The sequence below is a fragment of the Chroicocephalus ridibundus genome, chromosome 5, assembly GCF_963924245.1.
Source record: "Chroicocephalus ridibundus chromosome 5, bChrRid1.1, whole genome shotgun sequence".
Lineage (NCBI taxonomy): Eukaryota > Metazoa > Chordata > Aves > Charadriiformes > Laridae > Chroicocephalus > Chroicocephalus ridibundus.
In genome coordinates this window covers 79,522,945-79,542,658 of record NC_086288.1, presented here as the reverse complement: position 1 = coordinate 79,542,658, position 19,714 = coordinate 79,522,945, and the positions used below count along the sequence as shown (strand labels likewise).

Below are 19,714 nucleotides of genomic sequence, written 5' to 3'. Positions count from 1 at the left end.
CGTGATTTCTCTTGTGATGGTAATTGTGGTCTTTTCTTTTCTCTTTGGTTTTATTTTGCTAATAGATTTTATAAATCATCCTTTAGAGTGATGGATCTGTTTGAACTGAGATGCTCTAAGTGAGCTAGCTTTGGCAGAAACATCTACCACCAACATGAAAGGAAAAGGCTGAATAAGAATAGAAACAAACGGGAATATTTTCACTGCATCTGTAGACGGTAACTCACATGCCTCAGATAGGAGTTTCCCTTAGTTGCTTCTGTATTTCAGATGAAAAGAAAGGTACTTTCAGAAAAATAAAAACAACTCCAACAAAACCAAGCAGGATAAAGAGCAGGATTCGTGAGTTTTTGTGTTTGTACACAGCAAATTGTAACCTGTAGCCCATAAGAGGCCTGAACCCTGGTCACAGTTTGCCTGGTTACAGAAAACGTTCCTCACGCTAAAGTGGATATGCCTAGGAACAGTACTTTCTCAAACATCTAAATCCACGCAAGAGAGAGGATTCAGGCAGTAGCACGTCTGACTTACCCCTTGTGGGATAGGTTCAATGGCATCTATGGCAGGGACGCCACCACGGAGCCCACCGTCCTGTTCAGCCCTGTGGCTTATGGTACAGGAGTAGCACTGAAGCAGAGTGCAGTGCTGCCTTTACGCTCTTCAGGCATACCGAACTGAAAAAGCCAACGGAAAAGGATGTAATTGTCACGTCTTAGGTCCATAGCGCACCACAGGGTGCACCCAGGGCCGCCACCACCACCGCAGCTTGGTCAGGCGCTGGGGTGTGTGGGCACAGCGGGCTGCTTTAGAGAGCGAACCTTCAGCAACATGGGCATGGGCCAAGCTGTACCCCTCTGCTGGGGCAAATGCGTCGACCGGTGTAGGCACAGCCGGTATCTACCAGGGAGTCCTGAGCAAGGCTTTGGATCCTCCTGTCAGCACGGGAATGTTCTGAAGAAGCACTAAGAGACGGCTGGAATGTATTACTCTTTTGGGAACAAATATAAGATGTTAACTGAGCTTTGATGGGTATGGATAAGCGCTTACGGATAGTAAAAGATTTTGTTTATTTGTACTAAATCAAAATTAATTTTCTGTTTTCTCTGCTGAGTCATTTCAGCAGACCTGTTGCCTTTTCCATTGCTTTGTCATGCACTGAGAAGGAGTAAAACAGCGTACAAGATGACTGATGTGGGTTTGCTTTTCAATGTCAATGACCCTAAGCTGCGCTACGTAGGAGGAAATCTTAATTGAGGAAGCAGACTTAAGAGGACGCTAGACTTATTGCCAAGCAGAGGGACTCATCCTGACTGTCTTGGTTTTTTAAGGACACCTTCCATACAATTTGGGCAATGAGGGATAGTAATTTTGGTTTAGTACACTAGTATTTTTTTAACAAATGCAATGGTAGGATATGGGAGGTATATATCCTCAATTTTCCCACTCAGGATGTCAGGAGAATTGCTATTTTTCGCTATCGTAGAATCATAGAATGGTTTGGGTTGGAACGGACCTTTTATAGATCATCTTCCATTAGCTCAGGTTGCTCAAAGCTCCTGCTCCAGCAGCTGTCCTGTTGGTAGCTGTCTTAGTTACATCTCTCACATTTAAGAGGAAAGAATTTATGTTGACTGCTCTTACAGTGGTTAATTTGGAAGATTTGGAAATTTTGAAGAGTTTCCTGGAAACTCAGCAGAATATTTTGGTATACTCCTAAAGAAGGAGTGCAGTGAGCACAAACACAATCCTTTTTGGTATGGTTTTAATCCTGTATCAGCGGCCACGCTTGCACGGTGTCCATATGTTAGATTCCCTAATCCTTGATAAGGATTCCCAGACGAAGTCTCCTGAAGCGGCGTAGCCGTACACGAGCCCTGAGATTAAACGCCCGTTCCCAGGTATGACGAGTGGTAAGGACACCTTTGGGGTTATACCTGACAAGGAGCGCACACAGGCTGTTTCAGTGCGAAGGTCACAGAGGATGACTTAAACCACCAGTCCACACGTTTCGGGTAGAACACAGGAGAGAGCAGCCTCTTAACCTGCCTTTCACCCGGTTAATCCGCTGCTGCTACACCTTGCTATACATTCGTGCTTCTGAGCGTGGCCATTTTGGTCCACATGATGACAAACGGAACAATTTTTTTTTTTTTTTAACTTCCCAGAATCCTTTCTCTTCTTTGACAATCCTAATGGTGAGGTACCCACTAACCTGCTGATGTGGCAGCGGTTAGTTGACGTGTTGTGTCTCAGTCCAGGATTAGATACGTAAATTGAACGGCTCTCCGGACCTGGCCTCCCTTTTCAAGAAGCTGACGTTCACTAGAAAGGCTCCTCACAAACTTGCAGGGTCTTTGAACATTAAAGTTCCTTTCAAGTTAATAATTAAGCCACTTAAAACTGAAGAAGTGGAATGCATTTGATCTAGCTTTTCGTGCCTTCCGAGTTCGATAAATGGAGTGCCTTGAACAAAGCCCCTTAATTCGAAAGGTTTTGGGTGTGAAGTAAAATAGTGCCATCTGGCTTAGAGGAGGAATTCATGCAAGGGAACGCCCAGACGGCATTTCTCCAAACAATTTACACCAAACCATAGCGATTATATTATGTAGTGTTTAAATAATTTCTTACATCAAGTCATACTTTTCAAAATTAATAAACCAGATAGTTTTTTTCTAGTAAAAGACAGCGGCAATATTCATCCATTGTTTTCTCCCGAGATTTGCTAGTATTTCGGTAGGAATTATAGAAGGACAAATATGAGGGGAAAAATAGAGAGAGCAAAAGGAGTTCTTAGTTTAATATAAAAAATACTCTTCTGAGTTTGAAAAAAAAAGACATATTTTGCAGAAAAGCTTATAGAACTTTGTCAAAGGCAGTTTTAATATGCAGAATTTAAAAAATAATTATTTACGTTTTAAATAAATGCAAATACAGCATTTAAGAAAATGACCTTTGTATTACTTACTTCACTAATTACCTCCCAAACAGCCTAAAAGCATACAATATAATTTCAAATCATGTTAAATGAGCAAAAATTGCAAAGTACTTTCCTAAAGTTCAGCTGTTAGAACTGACAACTTTGGCATATTTTTATGTGCTAAGACTGGGCGCTGTGTTTTGAGATTTCTCATTACAATGATCACTTTATGAACTGTTCACTTGCTTACCCAAGTATATTTTTTTTCCATTTTCTCTCTTTTCAGTCTATCTCTAATATAGAAACTACATACTGGTTTTAAAAAGCAAAATCATTATTTTTGTCATGTGGAAGAGAAGTTGATAAGAATGCAGAGTTTTTCCATATAATAGCGCCAAAGTCCCTGGAATTGATTCTTCATTTTGCTCTAGAAACAAAGCCCTCAACTAGTGTTATTTCATTTCTGATCAGAATATGATTGCTTAGTGGGTATTAATGGCTGCGGAGACAATTAAGCTATTTTTAAAACTCTTTCTGATTTCAGAAAATATTAAGAATAGCACCTCTCTGAATGTGTATTAACAGCTTAGCGGTAATGCTTATTCAGTCTGTAAACTTCTGTTCATTGCCACTGACATTCCCTGTAAAGGGAGATTTTTGTGATAGATGTAGGAAATTATGTTAGTATAGTTGCAATCGCTAATCTTATCTCTAGCTTTAAAAAATAATCTTCAATATCCTGTATTCATTGAACGTAAACGCCTTTGAACCATTTAATTTTCAAAGGTAAATTCACACAATTTGTACAACCACAGAGGTTTTGAAATAGGGTTTTTTTGGGGACTAGTATAGAGAAATGAGAAAAATCCTAGAAAACACTACAGATCTGCAAAAAGATAAACGCTATAGACCTGATCCATCATCACTACTGGCGGTCAGACCATGTAAGAAGAAATATTGCATCTTATAGAATATAAAGTGAACATTCACTGGAACTTATATTAAGAAGCGTTCATATAAGCTACTTCAGAAAGCATAAACAGATACGGAAGGCGGCCTACAGGAAAGCTGGGGAGGGGCTGTTTGCAAGGGCATGTAGCGATAGGACGAGGGGCAATGGTTTAAACTAGAGCAGGGCAGGTTTAGATTAGACCTTAGGAAGAAGTTCTTTGCACTGAGGGTGGTGAGACACTGGCCCAGGTTGCCCAGAGAGGGGGTGGTAGGCCCCATCCCTGGAGACATTCAAGGCCAGGCTGGATGAGGCTCTGAGCAACCTGATCTAGTTGCAGATGTCCCTGCTGACTGCAGGGGGTTGGACTAGATGGCCTTTAGAGGTCCCTTCCAACCCAACACATTCTATGATTCTGTGATTCTATGATTTTTTTTCATTAAATGTGCTTGGAAGAGCAACCTAAGTTGAATTTTCTGATGGTAACGGAATATTATAAAGTGAGGTAAGGTTCATTTCCTAGGAAATGCGTAATGTAGTCAACTAAGCAGAGCTGGACGTGATCAAAGGAATAAACATAGATTATGTGATAAGCAATTCAAACCTCTCTCTAGCAGCGTGGCAGCGCCAGGGTGCAGATACGAAACCTGAGGGAAAAGCAGAAGCGGTAGCAGGTACGTGTGTAACCATCGTCTATCTACAGATGCGTAGAACTGTCTTTTCCTCGTTTTTTTTTTCCTGTTCAGCTTAAATATTTTTGGCATATATTTTATGAACGTGTATCCTTGCTATCCTAGTACCTACAAAGACAAAAAGCTTCCCGCGAGTAGGCCGAGCTGTTTGATCAGTAAGACAACTACTTTACAGAATGTAAAACCATTTGAACTGATTTTTTTGTATCATACTGGCATTTGCAATTATGGTTCTTTTCATCAAGATTAAAGCCTGAATAAATTCGGAACCCGACCAATTTGTAGAAAAATAGTTTTCATTTTACTTTGGAGCTCTGAGAGAGGAAAAAGTAGGAATGCACTTTCTCCGAGTACTTCAGGAAAAGGGAAGTTGGACACAGTTGTATATGTGACATTTTCTTTTTTTTTTTTTTTTTTCATAAAAATCACAACAAGTAGTTAAAATTTCATAGGTTTGAATTGTTTCCAAAGTTGAATTTTGTTTTGGGAAAACATGAACAGGAGTCAGTCAGTTCCTTTAATTTACAAGAGTATATAGCATCTTTACGTGAACAAATATGTATTCTTCTTTGAGGGAGTTTGGATGCATGGATAATGTAAAACAACTCAAACCTTACATCATAAGCAGCTTTCCAGGCTACTGAACACACCTCCTTAGTGTTGCCTATCCATCGGGGTTCTCCTAATTCCCTCGTCAGTAATTCCATTCTTGTCTGAAACCGCAACTTTCCTACATCTAAAGTGAAATAAATTATCTTTTTAATATACGTGATGAGCTACGCTGCACCTTTCTCTGTCATTACTGTAATTCTTTCCCAACAATATATTTTCGCTTTGTTTAATGGTAAGCCGCGCTTCACATTATTGTTTCCATGTTCTCAGAAAAGCATCTGGAGATAGACGTGTAATGGTATTGCTCTGGTAATAATTGTGTTAAATAACTGCAGAAAAGAGATAGCACATAACTATTTATTATTATAATTCTGCGGCTATTGCACTCCAGTGAGGAGCAGGGCTCCAGTCGGCTATATAACAAGATACTAAGAGCTTGACAGTGTGCCAGGTGCCAAATACCCAGGTGAAAAAAGGGTTGCTAAAACTAAAAGAATCCTGAGTAGAGTGATGGTTTGAATATACCGTATTTTTGGTTTGCTTTTTATTTTATGAATAGGTTTAGATTAAGTAACACTGTTATGGTTTGAGGAACCCGCGCAACAATTTCTGGTCATTTAGACAATTATTCTCTCACCCGATGACCCTTCCCCACCTGGGAAGGGGAACTGGGAAAAGACAAGGATGCCTGAGGGTTGAAATACAAACAGATTTAATAGAATAAGACGAGATAATTAACATTAATAGTACTAAAGAACCAATATAAAATACAGAAAGACTATACCCAGCCCATTCCATCAGCAGAAGCTGTGCACTCCCCGCAGGGACAGCCAATGTGGGACACTGCGAGCGCTGCGGCTGTGGGAGGACGGGAAGGGCTCAGGGCTCCGGCACCGGGGCGAGGAGTGCTCAGGATGGCAGCCAGCAAGGGAGAGAGAGAGAACTCTTCAGCAGACTTTCTAGTTTATATTGAATGTGCTGTTCGTGGTATGAAATAACCCTGTTGGCAGCTTGGGTCAAGTGCCCGGTCTCGCTCCTCCTCATCCCCGCGCCTGGCAAGGCTCGAACACACTGAGACCTCAAAACCCGCATCCCAGAGCTGCCTATAAAGTAAATATTTTCACCAATTCAGACACTGGAGTCTTCTAAAAGTGCAGTTTTCCCAAGCATTAGAGGAGAAATTAGTCCTGTGGTGCTCAAGCCAGGACAAATGCATACAGACAAAACCTAGAAAAAGCACGATGAAAAGAGAATTTAAAAATTAACTAAAGGATGTAAGAAGAAAGAGATGTGAGAAGGGAAAAAAAAGGAGAAAAACGTGGGAGTTTGGGCAAAAAGGATGATCTGGAGCATTGTTGCTGATTTACAGTCAGTGGTACATCAGAGTGACAAACACTAATAAGAGCCCGGTGACTGCAGAAGCAATTCCTGCAGCTGGCTCTGCAGGCTCACGATGTCTAAATACTTATTGTAAAGGTAACAACGTATTTTCTATTCCGAGGCCTCGCAAAGCAAACCCAGCACAGCGTCTTCCTGTAATTTATGCGTGGGGTGGCTTTTCTGGTCTGTCTCAGACTCGCGGCACCTGAGCGGGTGGTGTGGCCTTTCAGCAGAGGGGAGGCTGGGCCGGGCAGGGGGGCTGCCTTACTGGGCAAGCTGGGAAGTCTGGAGGAGGGGAAGGGGAGCGAAGGCAAGACAAAGAAATGAGAGGGGCAGAGCAAGCAGGTGATATCTATTAAGGCTGATGGAGCCCACCTGATGATGAAGACCACTTCCTCAGGAGAACACTAAGGGCTTGCTCTGAGGAAAGCACGTCATTCCTGGGGTTTGTTGTCGTTGTTAGCTGGAGGAATGAGTTTGTTGAGTTACTTTGGAGAGTATTTGTTTGTTTTTTTTTTTTTAAATGAGATCCGCTATCTTCTGAAAGCCAGTGGAGCAAAATACTAGCCTTCTGTAGGGAAATGGATAACGTAGTTAGAGATCTTCATTGATTTGCAGTGGTGGCTGCAAAATGGAGAAGAAGCTGAAGGCGCAGAGAATTAAAACGGGAGAAACTTGGGAAAAGGATTGAAAGAAAGATGTAGGTGGTGCTACAGTCTGCTAATGGAAAAAAAACCAAAACTGTAAGAGTAGGTATTTGTGACTTGAGAGAGAAACCTCAGTGAGCCTAGACGCTCCTTCTGTGAAGTCTGCAAAAAGCAGCAGGGCTGTGTGCGCTGTGGTGGAGCAGAAGATGGCATGGCAGCAGCGGGAGGGCGCGTGAGATGGACGTGTGTGGCAGGAGACCAGAGAGCCTGGCTGATTCTGGAACAAGGTGGGTCTGGGCCAGGGTGGTAAACCTGCTTGCTTAAAACCCGTCTCACACCCTGTGTGAAAACAGGAGCTGACGGTATGACGAGTTAACTGGAGGGAGGTAAGCGGTCCCATCTTTTGTTTTGTAAAACTTAGCGTACAGATCCTGGAGAATCCTAGAAGAAGGTTCGCATCCTTGTTTTACCCCGTGTCCCCCGCTAGCGCTGCCAGAGGGGAAGACGTTGCTTATCGAAACTGTAGGAGATCTTGACAGAAGGCTCACAAGAGTGTGCTGGCAAGGGAAGCGCACCGCGAACAAATGGCTCAGGACAGGAGCAGACTTACCAGTGTCTGAGCTGTGCTCGGCGTGACGCAGGCGACAGATTTGCACTGCCGTGTCGGGCACGGCAAAGAAGGGACGGCAGCGTGGGGACCAAGGTGAGGTGCTGTGACTTGTCCTGCTTTCTGCCCTAGTCTAGTAACTGTTTGCGAGCCCGCTCTGGCAAGCTAACCAATGTCTCAGGAACAGGCAGGTAGCTGTAACAAGAGGCAGACGTGCTGCTGGGCCCATGGCAGGAGCTGAAGGTTAAAGGCCGTGTTTCTGCAGCTTGTGCTGAGCTGCTCCGTGCAGTATCCTTAAGTTAACAAGCCTAGCTGGGAACGAGTGATGTTACGGGAGCCTTTCCTAGGCCAGGCAGCTCTGCGGAATGGTTCCCGTCTCCTGGTGTAGTGACGAGCTCTGAGCCTTAAAGAGTAGATGAGGCGTGAGGAGCCTTGCTGCTCCCCGTCCTGCTCCTACCGTGCCTTCTTTTAGTCTTGCCCTGCATTACACCGTGCCCTCTTACACTTGTTTTTTCCAGCTGAAGTCTAATCTAGTTGGTTTTCTGTCCTGTTCCTTAACTCTTTCTTTCCTCTATATTTTTTTTAATTTTCATATTTTTTTTCCATGTTTTCCTCCTTGAAAACGTGTTTCCTTATCGCCGTTCATTTTTGCTTCCAGCTCTCTTTTCTGTTCCCGCTTTGTCACTTTCTTTCTAGCCCTGTTTTCCCACATCTCATCTTGTTCTCTTATCTCGTTCTGTTCTCATTACTTATCTCTCAAGGAGAGTTTGTCAAGGTAAGAAGAAAAAAGAACTAAATACTTTGCCAGTTCCTTTCTAAAGGTCTTTCCTCTAACTACTAGCAAACCAGTTGGACTCTCTAAAACAAATTACCAAACCATGTTTTCTCCTGTGACTCACTTATGTATGAAATGTTAAAGATAAAGATAGGCTGGTTCACAGCATAGCCAAGCCTAAGTGAAGACATCTGTGTAAAAGCTTGCAAGAAACTAGCGTTTTCAACCTGAAATGGCATTTTTGGTGGGCGCGATTCCCAGCTGCAGGTGTCCATATGGAAACTGCAGAAGCAGCTGATGCCTCAGCCTGGTGAAAGCCACTTGGCCAACAGCTATCTGTCTGCTGGGAGGGGGGTTGAAATATGGGAAACACCTGAGAGAGTGTGAATTAGAAAGCTAACAGCAAATGGTTTGGGTTTTTTTTTTTAAAGGAAACTTGATTGACAAAATGAGAGTAAATATCAATTCACTGTTATGTCTGTGGTATTGGGAGTTATTGAAAACAACTGGCAACCATAGAAAGCTGCGTCACACCAATTAGTCCTTCTTTATAAGAAAGCTTGTTTCAGACTCTTTTAAAATTTTTTTTTTTTTTAAATCAACTTTCCAAAGGCATGGGGACACTTTTGGAAATGTCAGATGCATGAGAAGTGAAAGAGAAATTTCTTTATATACTCTTTTTTTTTTTTCTTGATGCTTTTAAAAGATGAACTTTCTTCTTCTTCTCACTCCCATTTCCTGCTAATTATCGCTAACCATAGCACTGCTTCTTGTAACCCTGTTTTAAATGACACGCGCTAGATCTCTGACCTATACAGTAGAAACTTTTTTTCAGAAGTATTATTTATTTAATCATCACTACTTTAAAGCTTTTTTTTTTTTTAAGTAGTGGTGGAGACTTTTTAACACATCTATTGCGCTTTAATGGCTGCTTATTTTAGGAATGAATCGGTTCTTTCCATTTACAGTCCTTGAAGTCTTACTGTCCCCTGAGGGCTTCCCTCCCCCCGCCCCCTTTGGGAAAGGGATACAGGTGGAAATGAGAAAACCTGGGAAAAATAAATGATCAGCTTGGTCCTGACCGTAGGTATTGTCAGTAGCAGATGAATAGACAGCAGATGAGGGATAGCGGGGGGACCAGTGTGCTGCGGCGATAGTATATTTATTGGTACGGGTGGGTTAGAGATGCTATTGTACTAGGAGGTTCCAAAAACCAAAAAAGCAAGCCCAGCAGAGGGTAAGGATGTGTTGACGGCATTCAGTGTGGCCTGAGTTCCTGCATCTGCGTGATTCTGGGCAGCGCAGCACGATCACGCCGCGTGACGGCAGTGCATCTGCCTTGCTGCCGGGCTGGGTGCGCAGTAAGATACGCCTTGCCCTGAAGTGTCGGATTTGTTAGGTCAGGTGCAGAGCTGTACGGAGATTTCTGGGCTGATGTGTAACTTTGGAGTCCGTAACCTCCAGGAGACACGTTTCTCTGCAATATTCTGTGTTGTACTGAGGACATGCTTGCGGTTCCAAGGCCTTTTCTAGATGGTATTTGGCTTCAAAAGTTATATTTATCTGTAATATTTTCTTGGCTTTGTCTGTTTATACTTAGTTGCTTCCCTTTACCAGTGTGTGTATTTTCAAAAGTATACAAGAATTTTTTTCCCCAGTCAGTTCAGCTGCTCACCCTCCCTGTGTTTGAGCTTTTGTGAATGAAATAACTTTGCCTGAACACGGTATTAAATGAATAGGTGTAAAATATGACTGAAGCACAAATGGGGGCCTGTATTGAGTCAGAAATAGAGTGACGTTTCCCTTTTAGTGTCCTGTCACGTAGGGACATACCTTTGCTCATATGAATGTGATAAATGGCCTACGCATAATAAAGAAGTTTAATCTCTTTATGATTCATCATATAAAAACTGACTTCTACAGAACTCTTTTGCTGACTCTTGTGTGCTTTTATTACTGCTTTTTAGATTTAGTTCCTCCTTAAATTGTTCCTCAGAGCAGTATTATTTTTTTTTTTCTGCCTCTGTTCTTAAGCGTGTTCATACAGTTGTCATGAAAGGGATCTCCCAAAAGTATTAAGTATCTCTTAAGCTTTTATTCAGTGATTTAACAAACCTTTGAAACTTTGAATTGATATGAATGTCCGTGTGCTTATTCTGCATGATTTTTGTGTGTATGTTTTTATATCCACAAGTTCAAGATTGGATCCGTGTTAAATAACTTGATGCCTTTTGACCAGCAGCGTGGCGAGCCGCCTGCTGCGAGCTCCTGCCAGCAGCGGACGTGAGGAAAGGGATCGATTATTCTGTAGTTAACTCTTTGCTTTTAAAGCACGTTTATAATGTGTTTCAAGCCTGTCAGAACGTGATGGGCGCACCTTGGCATCTTAAGCCCTGTCATCCCTTGATGGTTACTGGTAGACGCGTCTTCCCGCTCCTGTTTCTCCTCTGCTGAGCACACCGAGCTGAAACGGGGACCCTTGTCGTGCTGCTGGGTTTGAGCTCCAGTGGAAGGTGGGCTTGACAGCCAGGATGCTTCCCAGTGTGCTCACCTGCCACAATCTGCAGGTTCATAGATGTTCTAGGTGAGGGAAGTTTTGCTGTTCACGTGGTTGTTGTGGGATTAGCTTAACTCCAGGCACGTTCGGATAAAGTGAGAGTGCTGTTTGGTCAGATTCCAAGTAGGCTTTGGTTACAAAGCTTATAAAAATGTACAAATCAAGAAATGGTTTTGGTACAGTCAGGCTGAAGTTTTGTTGAAAGTCTCCTCTCTCATCTCCAGGGGTCTTGCCTTTCCTTTTGGGCAAGGGGCAGGCGGGGGGTTGAGCCGGTTTTCCTCTTCAGTCTGCCCAAACCTCATGGATGGATTCAGTCTTTTGGTTTAAGTTCTCTCTTTCTGTTGGTTTCTGTCCTGGAAATAGTCTGGCCATTTAATGAAAATAAACTAATATTGCTTCAGTCTCTTACAAATGTGTGCATCTCCGTTGGAGCAGCGCTCTCAGCTCAACTTGGCTCACCAGTAAATCCCTCCGGGCTGCATCTCTGCCGAGAAGTTGCAAGTCTTTGCATTCCACGTTAAGGCCCACGTGAGCAATTTGCGATACAAAGATTCAAAAAGAATAAATACAGCTCACTACTAACTAGATATGGTCGTTAATAACTACTTTGGAATACCCGGTCTCCAACTCTTTTCTTCAAAGCAGACAGACCTTCAATATTCGCAGTTTTCCATTGTGCGGGTTCCATTGGGCGTAGTTGTGAAAAGCAATTATTTGGGAGGGTGTGGATTGTAAAACTGGGAGTGAATCCTTACAGCTCCGCCTCTCATTTCATGCATTTTGTGTTGCTTTTATAATTGATGATAACTTACTTTCAGTTTTTGGAGAAAACACGTGCAGTTGCATGTGAACTTAGATTTTTATTTTTTGCGCTGTGGTTTTATGGCTGCTAGTGAGGTATAGTGATCAAACGTGCAGATTTGTTGCACTGTAAGGTGTGTACAGCGTAGATTGTGGTTTGGTATACAAAGAACAAATTCTAGCTCTGAAATTAAGTAGTTGGCTTGGTTCTTAAATCTTGCCCACGTGTCAATTGTGTGGACATCGTTCGGGTATGCTTTTACCTTGCCGATCACCTGACCAAAAAGAAAATCACCCACCCGCAGCTGCTTCCTTAATAAAACAAAAAAAAAAAAAAAAAAAAAGAAAACAAACACCTAAGGAACCAAATGTGCTGATGACTATCTTTTCTCTTTAAACAGAAAGATCTATAAAACTTACGGAAAATAAGTCAAACAATGGAGTAAATAGAGCATTTCTACTTTAACAGATTTTGATCAGATATCCTTGGCCTAGCAACAAACGTTGAGTTTACCATTCTATATTTTTTTCTAAAGGGGAAAAGAAAAATGTAATGTTTACAGTCAACACTGTGAAGAAATAGCAATTACTATGGGGTAACAAAACAAAAAAAAAAAATTACAGCCTTATGATTCATCTGTCTCTTAAACACAAGAGCTTAGAAAATTTAGCTTACAGGAGTGATCTAGATATTTTTAATTTCAGATGTATTTCTTAATTGTGCATACGTAATGTGAAAATTCATATTACCTGTGATTCTATAATTTCTGTACAAATCTTCATGTTTACTCCGTTTTATTGGAGCTAAGCTTAGAGTTTGTTCCTCTGGCTGCTAAATGGCTTTTTCACTCGCCTACACGTGAGAGAAGAATTTGTGCTCAGCAATGTTAAGATCAAGTATCTCAAAAACGTCCGCTTGTTCATTCAGCGCTGCCCGTAGTGTAGAACTGATGAACTGCAGGTGAAGAGTTGTGGGGCTTAGGGGGTTATTTTTTACAGCTCCACATACAGCTGTCACGTGGTGACACTTGTCGTTACGTGGCAGAGGTGTGAGAGGCGTAATGACAAAAGGGCCCCTGCAGTCATGGGAACAGAGAGCCATGAGTAACCCCCGCACGAAGTCCTGGGACTGAGTTGAAGCTTACCTTTGAGAAAAGAGCTCGTCTTGGTGTAAGCCCCGGATGGATGGAGACTCTTCATTACTCACGCCAGTGGTTATCAATCCTGTTCTGCTGGATACAGTTTTTAACCTTTATCTAACTTCTGTTTCTAGACACTAATCCTTTAAGCGTATCAACGCGATTAGAGAGCCGTCATGTCTCACGTGGCTATTCTTCTTCTCTTACCCTTCTCATTGGTAGGCAAAATAAATTGAGCTTCTACTCATGGGTGGTGTGTCATCTAGCCCATGTGTGCAATTTTGAGTGTTACTTTTAAGGTTGTCTACTTTTTCCTATTAGTGTGAGGGGGTAAGCTACCACGGCACACATTCTCTAATGCTACTTTAACTGTATATATCTTATAATCGTGACCTTACAGTGAATCAGTCCCAAGTGGATACCGTTTAGATGCTTTAAAGTCTGTTGGATTTGTATATTGTTTGTCACTGTATATAGCTTACGGAATTATTGGCTTTGAGCTTTTTTTATTTTCTTCTGATACAATAAGGCAGCTGTTTGTCAACGTCCAAGTCTATAGCGCGGTCCAAAACGCAAAGTAACTACACGCGCTGGGCCAGAGTTCTACTGAGACGGGTAAGCAAGGAAAGCTTTAGCAGTGGTTTTCCTTAATCAGTGGAGTAAAAGATACTTGCAAATACCCAAGTCGTCTGGTTGCTTTGCTCTCACGCCTGCCGCAGGGCTGTAAGCAGAGCTCCAGCGTTCCCTGCCACTGGCTCGGCAGGAGAGGCGTTCAAAGGTATCGACTCTGAAGAAGTTGTGTTCTGAGATTAATGTCGAGCACCTCTTCTGGCATAAGCATCTTCTCGAGGTAGCTTGTTGATATTCCTGTTCAAGGCAATAAACCGATGTTTACCAGATGCTGCAAAGGGTTTACTTTCCAAGCGTGTTTTCTAACCTCTGCCGAGCACGCTGCTCCTGTTCGAGCAGAAAGCTTTTACTTGGGCACCAAGGTTTAAGCAGAATAACAAACTTAATTAAAAACTGTAAACGTTATTTTACCAGTGGGTCACACACAGTTTCTAGGCTTTGTTGTTCTCATTTGTTAGTAAAGACTTAGTAATTAAACTGTGTGTATAAATACATATGTGTCCTTAGCAATGGAAGTGGGACTTGAGAGAAACCAAGGAATTGTTACAGATAATGCCGTTACTGTAAAGAACTAAGGCTATCCTTTGTTAATTCCTATGTTGAATTGAATTTGGTTCTTGCTTCACAACAGTAGTTAACTCTTTTAAATGGGAAGGTTAAAAAAAACCCCTCAAATAACAAAACAACCAAACACTTAAACTTTGAGAGACAGTTTATCTCGCATTCAGATATCGACCTGTACCAGAACAGCTCCTGTTTTAATGACCTGGCGAACCTGGAAATAGGGATCTTTAACTTATCGAACTTCCATGATCTGAATGAATAAAACTGAGTAATATTGGAAAAAACACTGTGTATTACATATTATGTGTTTTTCAACCTGTACAAGAAAATAAGAGATTACTTTGCTTCTCCTCTGCTGTAGAAGACTTAATTCCTCATCATTCTAGCATTTGAAATGGGCAAAATGGGTTTTAACTTTGGAAGCTATCTTTAAATTTTCTGGTAGTGGAAAATACAAGAACATAAAAGAAAATACAGGTTTTAATTTTCTTGCTTTACTGCTGAGCAATTTATGACTTTGACTTATTGCTTCTTATCGTGCAATTATCCTGACGCTCGCCCAAAGTTCTGCTGGTCTAAACTCCGTTGCAGGCTTTTATCCACAGCTCTCCTGGTATGATTTACTTTTTTCCCCATCTTGATCTGGAGACTGGATTAAATGACATACAGAATTTTATCTCAATTATGTTCTTGATAAACCTGCAAATAAGGTGTTTCTGTTGCAGGATAACCACGTCTTGCCCTCTGTATTAAGTCTCACCTTTTGTGTTATGTGAAGTATGTAACATGCTGGTAGAGTTTAAAATAGAACATAATTCTACTTAAATAATCATCGAACTTGCATGTGGAGGGCAGAAAATGGAAAAATACTTGAAACAAAAATGTTTTAATAGGTGTAAATACATGTTTACTTTGAAAGATCACTCTTGTCCAGAATGACGACTTTTATCTTTATTCGTATTGCTCCTATGATTTTAGGATCTCAATAGGTGCGGTCACAAGGACGTTGTTTTTTCAAACTACTGTAGCGTGTAAGGAGTCACATTAAGAATTCGGAGATGCTTTAGGTATTAGAACACGGTTGTCTGGGGGCTTAACTACTTCCGTGCGTCTTAAAGACCTGATCTTGTCAATGTGTAATATAATTCATGCTCGCTATTTCAGTTACTAAAATTGGTATTTCTATATAAGGAAGGGAAAATACACATCGGATTACCTGTAAGATAAGGAAATGATGCAAAACGCTGTTTGTTTTGGTTTTCTGTTCATTTCTTTCTGCTGTAGCAATACCCCTTTTATGTCAAAATTGGACTATAACAACGTAAGAGAACCTATTTCTGCGCTATTTAATCGCTGGATCTAGATATGAAAACTGATCTCGGCAATGTAATCAGATTTGCTTTTTTCTAAGATCTGATACCTTTGATAAGTCTAAGGGAATAAGTGATAAATTGGAGATGCCATCACCTTGGTTTCAGTGTTTTACAAAGTCAGCAGAGTTATGTCCAATGCATATCTTTATTATCTGCTCCTAATTCTGGAATTTTACTTGCCAGTAATAAGAGAATGTGTCCTTATTGTAATAACTTGTGTCTACTGCTGCGGTACTAGAATGACTTAGAGCTTCTTTTTCATTTCATTGTTTTTATTTGTGCACATTATGAATTTTTTTTCTACGGTCCCAAGGTGTGGCATTTCTTAGCTCATTCTGTGACAGTGTCTCTATTAAGACATAATTTCCACTTGTCCTGCATTTGTGATTCTTAATTCATGGGGGGGAAAAAAAAAACCAAACAAAACACAAACCCCCCTAGACCTTCCTGTGGGTATATTTCTTATTTCTGATACGAAAAGATTCTTATTAGCTGTTGCAATTCAAAGTTGATTCTCTATTAAATTAACATACTCGTGTCGTTTTGATTTCTTAACAGGCAATAACTTCGGACTCTTAGCTTCATGCTTTCATTGAGAACACAGATTCTACAGCGAGGAAGTTAACGGTAAGTGTTTCTGTGTTATAGCTTCTTTTCTCTTTTTTTAATGAAGTTTCTTATAAGTCTTTGATGTCTACTCTAAGAGTGTTCTGGAAAGCCGTTATGACTGCAGCTGTGGCTGGCGTTGAAATGCTATAGGTGGGTTCTCTCAGTGGATCCGGTGGTTCTTGTTCAGAATCTTTAGTTAGCTCTCAAAAAGGAAGAGCACATCGGAGTAAAGGCCTCCCTTTCAGTTGACTATAATTCCTCAGTGCTTCCATCGAATGCCATGATTGTGCTTATGAAACAATTTTTTGAAGTCCTTAAAATCATTAGAAATGAAAGCAGAAGATTTACGGCAGCATTACAAGAAGTTTTATGATGATTTAATGGGTAACAGGAAGCCTGAAAAGAAGAAAGTTACGTTAGAAGGAGAAGGAGTGTCAGTGTTCCGAAAGACTAAATGAAGGTACAACACCTGGTTCGTGATAAGCTGGTTCCAGGTTATTGCATCTGATTTTTGCAGCCAGGGCTAAAAATAACGCTGGACGCATGTCATCAGCAATTATTTTAAAAAGTCTTCATTGTCTTTCATGAAGATGCTGTTCTTAATAGTGGTCTCCATGCAAAAAATGCAATGTGAAATGACTGGGCATATTAAGACTTTATGCTTTGTAAATGGATTTTAAACACATACCTGTGTACAACTGAATATAGAAGTAAATGGAGGCCAGCTGCTGTGTTTGTCACCAAGGGGTTGATTTGGGAAGCTTCTGTCCTTCGTTAGCTTCCAGTTTGGCTTCAGCTTTCATGAGGCATTGAAGAAGGATGGCTGGAGGGAGACGGGCAGTCTTGCACGGAGAAGCAGAGTGTGGTGGGTGTTTCTGGCCTCAGGACATCACAGCTTGGGGCAATGTCTGGGCAAGATCACACATGTAAGCCCTGCAGTGTTTGGAGGGGTCTGTAACAACTGGTGTCGTTACAAAACTGTACTAATAAGACAATTTTTGCTTATTTGAACTTAATACTAAGTCTCATCCTCTTTTCCTAAGCTCGTCTCTACCTGTGACTTATCAAAAACAATTATACGAATCTTCCACCTCCACAGGTCATGGCACAATGGATTGAGATAAAAATAAAATTGAATCTTTCAATAAAGAGGTATACTGAGTATTCTTAAATCAACTTACCTCCAGCTATCCTGCTGTATGTACGAATTGGCACGGATGTCGAAGCAGTTGTTCGCTATTCTTTTAAGTAAAGGAAGAGTCAGTGATCTGTGGGGCGGAAATCAGCTTTAATTTGCAACATGAAAATCTCGGGCTGATGTAGGATGCAGCATCTTTGGAAACACTTCGTCACCTTCCCTGCATCAGTCTCTCTTTATAGGGTTGGGTTTGGGGTTTGTTTGGTTTGGGTTTTTTTGGTTTTGTCGTCCCCCCCCCCCCCCCCCCCCCCCCCCGACCTTTTTTACTTATTGCTAGTGCTCTGTTGTATTTGAAAGCAGCAGAGAACTTCAGAAAGGTTCTGTGTAAATATTTACATGAATGCAAACTGCATCCCTCCCGATAGTCACAAACTTGTTTAAACTTGTCGGTGTGCTCTAGGTGGGGAAAAATGGTCTTTGTGCATCACATGATACTTCTTTTTTTTTTTTTTTTTAATATGCTGAGGGTGTTTAGGTTTTGTTTTGTAATTTGTGCAACTGAAATGAGACTGGGGATCAGTGGGGGCACAAAATCCTGCTATGACTGTGTTTGCTGAAGCAGTTGAGTCTCTTCCGAAGAAAACCTGAGACTTGAGTTGTGGAAAAAATCGATAGCAAGCATTAGGTGTTCATTTGAGAGCTTTGCAGTAAACTGTATTTATTTATTTTTTTTCCTTGAATACCAGCTTTTATTTTTAACTGGACAAGATGTTTGTCCCCACATGGTATGATATTATTGAGTCAAGGCATATCACTTGCCTCTCAACTAAGCAGTGAAGAAATGTCAAAGCAGAAAATATCCGCTAGAGGTAGCGATGAAATTTTGTTCCAACGTAGAGGCAGATGAATTTTAAAGGTTCACAGGAGTTGCTTAAGAGACAGGATTTGATCTTGGATGGGAAGATGCGTTTTCTGCTTAATCACTTGCAGTTCTAGCACTTGGATAAAAAAAGGGGAGGACTGCAACGCTTTCCTACACGTAATGCTTGCTTCAATATCAGTAAAGAAAACTGTTTAAAAACAAACAAAAACCAAACCAAAAAAAAAACCCCAAGACTATTATGCGTAAGTATTTTTAGGTGACTTTTCAGGGACGCGTTCTAATGTCCAATGCATAGACCAAAATAATAGATAGTGAAGCAATCCTGTCCCCTTCTTTCCTCGATTTGTAGTACAACTCGAGGCCCAAGCGTGGTTTATCCTGAAAGCTCAGCTATTCTAATCCATGTTGTTTAGGAAGACGCTTTGAGGATTGTTCCCCTGACTATGGGTACCTTTGAGTCACGTTTTCTGTGCTCAGCTGTGTTTCTTGCCTGTGTAGAAGTACTCTATGACTTGAAGGAGACGAAGAACAGCAGGGAGCCTATTATCCAACTGTCTCCTTAGATTACCATTCTTATGGATACTCCTTGTTTCCCTGGAGAAAGCTGATGAGTGGAAGGGATATTGCATCTTCGGTATGTTACACAATACTGTAAATAGTTGGGTTTCATTGAATTAGTAGGCTTATATTCAAATATGAAGGGAAAGCAATAGATTATTATATACTTGTGATCAAAGTCTTTAAAAATAAGTGGGTTTAGATGCCTTCTTAGAAGTCTGGTGATCAACGTGAGCATAATATTAAAAAACATAAAAGTTTTTAAATATTTGGATAGATAAACTCACTGGATCCCCTGGAAAGAGAAACATGCAAAGACAGAACTGGAGCCAAAGGTGCCATCCACCGCTGTTGCATTACGCTAGTAAAACTAATCGAGTGAGCTTTTTATTTCTTATATCTTCTGTGTTCTGAAACTCTGGCTATTCTGATATTTCTGATGGCTGTTTATTTATTTATTTAGTGACATCTACGAGTTCTGTTTATGTGGGTTTGAGGTTTTTCCTTTCTCTAGTAGGTTCTTTGGTAGAATACGGGAGGAGTTATTTGCATTCTCAGCTCATCCTGAATTGGGGCAGGGGGAGGAATTGCATGGGATTTTGTTCCTTTCTTTAGTAGTACAGATTTGGTTGCCACGAAGAAGTTATAAAGAGTATTATTTTGCATATGAAGAGCTAACACTTATGTCTACCAAGGTGTTGACACAAATGTGCTTCTCCCTTGATTTTACATCTCTAAAGTGTTAGGAAACTGGATAACCCATTCGTTTGTTTCTACGGAATGCCGTTTCCCTCTGTCTTCCAGAGCAACCCATCTACTTATGGTGTTTGCGCAGTTCAAAAGCCTGTTGTTACAGGCAGGCCCGGAATGCGGAAACCCAGGA

At 41.2% G+C, this 19,714-nt stretch overlaps 1 protein-coding gene across 19 annotated transcripts in view; it reads left to right on the top strand.

The window, feature by feature from the left end:
* TENM3 (teneurin transmembrane protein 3) overlaps positions 1-19,714 on the top strand; it is a 1,409,904-nt gene that overhangs the window by 335,773 nt on the left and 1,054,417 nt on the right. For all 19 annotated transcript variants that reach the window (XM_063335478.1, XM_063335480.1, XM_063335491.1 and 16 more), the window contains exon 4: positions 16,202-16,270. The gene's annotated coding sequence lies outside the window, so the exon portion shown is untranslated. The remainder of the gene's footprint in view (positions 1-16,201; positions 16,271-19,714) is intronic.